This window comes from Hibiscus syriacus, unplaced genomic scaffold (assembly GCF_006381635.1).
Source record: "Hibiscus syriacus cultivar Baekdansim isolate YM2019G1 unplaced genomic scaffold, ASM638163v2 tig00111207_pilon, whole genome shotgun sequence".
NCBI lineage: Eukaryota > Viridiplantae > Streptophyta > Magnoliopsida > Malvales > Malvaceae > Hibiscus > Hibiscus syriacus.
In genome coordinates, this window is record NW_024063019.1 from 1,531,009 (window position 1) to 1,538,087 (window position 7,079).

General features: G+C 33.1%; 1 pseudogene; it reads right to left on the bottom strand.

Annotated features, from left to right (window-relative positions):
* Window positions 1–2,499: 2,499 nt before the first annotated feature.
* Window positions 2,500–4,823, bottom strand: LOC120155734 (annotated as a pseudogene).
* Window positions 4,824–7,079: the final 2,256 nt, after the last annotated feature.

Consider the following 7,079-nt stretch of genomic DNA (forward strand, 5'->3'; position numbering starts at 1 on the left):
ATCTGACTTACATGGGGTTAGATCTTTTATATTTTAGTTTAATCTAATTTATCTCTTGCAATTTTTAATTACATTTATTAACACTTAACTTTATATAAATTATTCTTGAATCAATTTAAACCTTCATTTATTTATTTAAACTACCTATATACCTCTGATCATTATACTCGATCTTTAATCCTACTTAAGAATGCTTGGTATATGTTGCACACTTTGGATGCGAATAAGTATTTGACGCCGGACAGAATAGTGATTATCCTGTAGGCGCTCCAACAGATGATTCACAAGAGAAAATTCGCCCAAAAAAACCAGAGAAAAAAGTCTCTAGGGTTTAATAAAATATTATAAAATCAAACAATGCCCAAAATCAGTCCACAAGCCGGACTGTTATAGCAAAACATCGTCTTTATTCGAATTTTGCCAAAAATAGCAAAATCCCGAAAATCACTCTAAATTGAAATTGAAATAAAATAAGCAATCTCGAAAAAATCGGACCTAAATCGGATTTAAATTGACTTCCTAATTGAAAATCGAAATATTACCATAAATAGTAAAAAAATATCTAAATCTAGTGATTCAGAGGGCAAAACGGCAGAATTTGAGGTTGAAAAAAAGGCCACATGGAGCATAGCTCATGTGGAGAGCGTGCGCGTCGAAAAGAGTTTTTCAGATTGGGGTCTTATGCGCGATTCTGACACATGTAGCCAAAGTTATGGCCAAAAGACTGAAACATACTCAAAACGACCATACTCAAAACGACCCTAATGAGGAACATGTCACAATCAATTCCCGCCTTTGCGCTGATCTGCCAATTCATGGTATCTCAGCGCCATCAAGGTGCAATCTGACAGCTCAGCATCATCTGTCTCGGATCCCCTGCATCAGTATTGCACATGTATTCAAGCTAAAATCTTAGTCTTAATCATCAAAGAGTCTCGTAGCATGACAAATTATCTACAAGACAATAAGAATGTGGGAAATGATAACAAAATTGTCATTATTTCTACTAATCATATTATTTAAAAGCAGAATGTGTAGTTAAAAATTATCGGTTGATAGGAATTGTTAAAAAAGAAAAAGAACATCAAACAAAAATTTTAATTTTCTGGTACTTTGTGTGTTCATGAAATACAAACCGATTTCATCTAGATTAATTTTTTTTATCAATGTCATTATTTTATTATTAATTTTTTACAAGTATTTCTCGCACGTGGTATGAACATCCTGACTACTTTACATGTGTGTAAACTAACAAGGTCATTTAGGGTGATTGCAATTTAGTATCTGTTTAAAATCTTTCTTGGTCATTAGTAACGCACAAAACACTCCCTTTAACCATCAATGTCAATTAATGAGTTCTGAAGAACTCTCATTTAAATTAGTTTTCATACATCCAACTTTGACTCATCTCTATTTATCTATAAGCATGAAGATCGACATATCTATATTTTAGTATATGTGGATGATATCATTGTAACAATGAGATATTGATCTTTTTCGATTCCAGAAATTATCAAGTCTTGGATTCTTGATTTTCAATAAAATATCTAGGGTGTATTACCTAGTTTTTTAGTTGTTTGAAGTCATCCATACATCAGATAAACTAGTAACTTCTCCAGAGAAATTCATCTTTGATCTATCACTGTCTCCAGCTATACATTAATAAAATAAAGAACAACGCACATGGGGATGTTAGATGCCCGTTCTGGTCTTGGTAATTTAATTACTCGACTGATTGCTTATCGACAAAGTAAAAAACATGATCGACGTGCGATTCATATCCAGCAGTATAATCCAGGCAGCAAATCATGGTGCATTGGATGACAGGATTAAGCTAACTCCATTAGATCTTCGGTTCCTTCCGGTTGGGCATATTTATTCTTCGGTTCCATCCCGTTGGGCATATTTAGAAGGGTCTTCTTTTTCTCAAGCCTTTGTAGGTCGACTAGCAACCACCGAGCACGATGATGACATTGTTTCCTTTTTTTATTGAATGCAACAATGTCGGAGCTTTGTTCGTACATGCAGCAGCTGATGGAGTAACAATTTCTGACATTGTTAAACCTGTTTATGTTCCTCCTATCGTTCACTCGTTCTTCCCTTTGAAAGGTCTCCGAAACTATGAGGGTACTGAGACCCTTTACTTGGAGTGCAAGTAACCGATCTTGCAGTCAGTATATTCATTGGTTTCACCCTCAATCACGCTATGGCAATTGGGACATCATTCTAGAATTTCTCGAATTCATGGTCAGAAATTTCCAAGGGTTTTCAATTTCTCAATGGTACGGATATTCGCATCCATATTTCCTCAATCAACTCTCAAAGCCAAACAAAGCAATGAAGAAGTGAACTCAATTCTACCAGCTTTAAAGGAAAGGGTTTTCAATTTCTCAAAAATAAAACATTGCAAAACTCAAAGAAAAAGCCAACGCTGAGGTTGGTGCCAATAAAATCTCCTCCCTTCAAGCTTTTTGTTTTTTATTTGGTGATCTTTGATGAGATACATACCCTGTATATAAACTATACAAGAATTGGAGCTTTATATCAATCAATGATTCATATGACTGAAATCATGTTTCATTCAAGCAGGAAGGGAAGCCTTGTAACACTTGTTCCTCCACAACTATCAGTCAGTGGCTTCGATTCAGTCTCATTTCATAAATTCGATTTAGTTTTGAGGGATTTCGAGGAAAACTTTCTGTTCAATCTATGAGGAAGAACTTGCAACCTTGTGTTAAGCTCAGTACCTGAGTTTTCTGCATCCAACTGATAGCTTTTAACAAGCTTAAGGGTATGGGCAATTATTTCAAAACATCTTGGAAGAAGTTCAACGCATTCACCACCGGGAATAACGATATACTCAATGTCTAGACGAAGCTCCTGCAAGAATGCAAAGGGATATTTCAATTAACAATAACTTTATTAAGTGTAGATTGCAGTTTGTTCAACAGCATTTGAGCGGATATGATTTGATTCAACATGATAAGAATAGGGTTTCAATAACGTATGCACTTTACCCACCAAGATTTCAAGAATAATTGAAGAAATTTGGAACTCTTAAGAGTAAAGAGAACAAAGGAAAAAATTTAGCACCTCTAAGGCATCGATCTCTTCCAAGGTAGATTTTCGTTTTGGTGCATCATCTTCGACCTCAATATCGGAAGAATTTCAATTAAGAAGCCTCGACTTCGAGGTATATGATTCCCTCTCGAGAATCATGTACACTGCCTTGACCATTAGTGCCATGGTATTTGACTGCAATCGAAGAAAAATAAACCTTGATATCAATTAAACACATTTTATGCATGTAGCGCCGTTTTGTTATGAAATTCCATGTCAGCAAAGGATTGTACCAGGAAGATAAAAACAACAATGAAGTTGGTTTTTTTCAACACAATTGCTTGTGAAAATAGTTATGAAGATACCTTAATGACAAACATTGGCAACCAGTGGAACTTTGCTATTCCACGAATCCACGGGTTCTGCTTTATTTCGGACGCAGTTGCTAAAATTGCATCGGCCATCTCAATGTCATCGGTGACATCTATTTCATCTTTAAGCATAAACATGAATCGTGTACTTCGCCTTCTAAGTATAAACAGATATTGGTGAGCTTCGTTTGCTAGCAGACCTGGTAAACATGTGTTTCTTTCTAGGACTAGGAAGATCATCTTCATCTTAATGACCAAAATCAACATTAACACATTTTTCTTCATTAACAAGCAAGGCAGATTGTTCATCTTCCTCATCATAATGAACTTCATCAATTTTTTTCCTTCATCAAGAAGCATGTGAGATAGTTCACAATGATCGATTTTAGCCATTACAATAGACGTGATAGGAACACTAGCTTCAGACTACATCTGACAGATTTCAAATAAAGGATATTTCCCTGCCAGCTAGAAATAGTTCTGCTTAAATATCTTCTTACATATAAACTTTAGTTGATATACAAGTAAGTAGATGCCAAAAGAAAGCTTCTAAATTAAATGTGAAACAGATATAATCTACAAGCCAGTATAGAATCCACAGTTGCATCAAGTCTATGGTGGACATGATACTCGGTCTTAGATATCATCTTAACAGCACATGTAAAAGTCGACAGGCCCTTTCTTTCGAGAATAGTCTTCTGCACTTTCCTTTTCCTTGCCTCTTCATCACCCAGAGTTTCACTTTGTTTTCCAATGAAAAATGACTAATCAATATGAAGAACTTCAGTAAAGGTGGCATAGATCGGCAAAATTTACCCATCTAAGTTAATCATATTAAAAATATTGTTACTTTTTCCATAAGTTTCTTAACAACACGAAAGCAAGTGGTATATCCATATGGAAATACCCACTTTGAGCAAATTGAAAGCCATATGAGCAAATATGAAGTGAATAAAAAAGAAGTTGATTCCAACCTCGATGGCACAAACAAAAGTCTGTAGAGAATGGTTCTTTATTATGTTGTGAATAGTCATTCCATGGGCTGTTCCAACCAGTTGAACGACTCGTTGAGCAATAGTGCTGGTAGCTAATGCTTCAAGCTTTGAATCAATCTTATCAATTATGATGGTCTCAAGCACATGATTCGCAACAACCTCAATCATAACCTGCAAGGTAATTGAGCCTAGAACAATTAGACTTGAAACAAATGATTAATGTCTTGCAAGGAGAAAAACAAACATCAATATTCACATTATGCTGCAAATTTACATTTGGAACTTTCATTCTCCTTGCACGCCCTATTTCTTCATGGGGGACATCTCCATCACCTCCAATCTCATTCGATGTATTGACAATGAAAACGCGTTTTATGTGTTCATCTGTCAACATTCTAGCTATATTTCTCTGCAACAAAACGAATATTTTGTCGGATACAGAAGTTTTTTACCATAAACAACTAAACCAATTTTATGTAAAATATGGAAATGGAGATGAACCATTGGACAAAATTCAATATAGTTCTTTCAAGAAGTTTCAGTAAACTCAAATAATGAGTCACATATATTGATGTGAGATCATATAAAATTAATATTATGAAACTTTGTGTAAATAAAATTGAATCCAAAGTCAGAAAGAGAAATAAATCGAACAAAAAAGTACCAAAAGAGGGGTTATCCTCCAGTCGCAGAAAGTACCAATGTCCTTGATTGGTACTTTCTTCAACTTCATTGCTCCCGGTTCTGACTAGACCATTTGTTCCAATCAGATGATCTTCACTCACACATGCCTTTATTTATTCCACCCACCAGATTGATTCCTGTCGGAAGATTGGCCTCCTTGTTCAGGATAAACAATAGCATACTAGTTATAACGAGGGTTTGGAGTAGTAAAAGAAAAGTGTGAAAAAGGGAAAAATGGCCCATGCAGTTTCAAACCTGTAACGTGTTATTAGCACAACACTCTAACCAACTAAACTATAAGCCATTGGTTACTAATTGACAAATTTCATTATATAACTATATAATTAGGGTAACAAATTGAAATTAAAAGGGTAATTAGAAGTTGCAAAATGAATCAACACTAGAAAGAGGGCTTAAACCTCCGACCTTGTGGTTAACAGCCACACGTTCTAACTAATTGACCTACTCCAACTTTTTGCTTGTACTTTCAGAGAACTACTTTCTTTTCATCTGTTGGAATTATTTATACATATGGATGGAGGTATTTTTGCACCAAGTGATTCTATTATGATAATTAATTAAGACTAATAGATATTATATAATTAAATTTGTGTAAAAATAAAGATAATTTAGTATCATGTGCTTCTAAATAATCATGTCTGGACGTTATGATCAAATCTCAGAGGCCATATTAATTCAGATTATCAAAAATCATGAAAATTTCAGATTGCAAAATGCATTGTCAAAAAATCAATATGAATCAATAAACCGTAATAAGAGTCCATAAAATAAAATATAATCCGAGATTAAATTTCAAAATAAGTAAATATATGATATCCCAAAATCTCAATATAATAATATAATATTAACGAATAATAAAAATAGAAATATAGTCTGAAAACGTTCATATGACATCTTAGAAATACTGCTACTAGTCGATCCTCTAAGTATCAGTCAGAAACCCTAAATGTCTAAGAGATATGAAAAGACAAAAACTAAATAGTGAGCTATAGAGTTTAGTGTCTCCTTTAAGTGCAATAGATAATGAGAACAAATCACAAACAATTCAGTCATGCCACAAAATTCAAATTATAGAGCTCATTGTGTTCATGTTTGACTATGATGATATAAGGATGATAAAAGCATAGTAATTTAGTAATTATCATGAAATTCAAGGGTAAATTGGTAAAGATATTTAAATTTTAACGGTAAATTGGTACTTTGACATTTAATGAATTTTTAATTCATTATTAAATAAAGAAAGATGAAGAATTTTCAAGACATGTGCTTCATCTTTCTCTCCATGAAGTGAGATCCTCTAACGGTAAGAAAAAAATTTCTTTTGATTTTTTTAAGCGAATTTATTAGGAATTTGGATGAAATCATGAAATACAAAATTGATCTACATGAATTTATCTATCATTTGGTACCATTAGTTAATGTTTTTCATGCTTAAAACCTTTAAATTCTTGAATTGGATGGATGAAGGGTGTCGTAACCAGTTTTCGCCCGGACACGAATTTTTTACTTGGCGGAAAAATAATGTAGATAAAAAAATGATTTTGATAAAAAACAATTTTGGGAGTCGCCATTGATCTTTTTGGGTTAGGTAGGTCAAATACCTAAAAATAATCTTTTAAAATAGTTTTTAAGAAAACATAATTTAAAAGATAAAACTGATATGCGTATAACAAAAAATTTTAATAAAAAAAGATTCGTGGTCGATTACGTTTGGGGAATGATTAGCACCCCCACAATGCCCAAAATTGATACTCATTAATTATAAATTGTCTCTATTATATGAAATTTAAGAATTCAAAAATATATTTAATTCATAATCTTGTTATTTCAAATTTATAATTTTTAAGAAAATCTATTAATTTATATATATAAATAAGATATTTATTTATTTAAAAATATCAGAAAATGACTTCTAGGTGCTTTAAGACAACTCTTTTCTTAATATTAA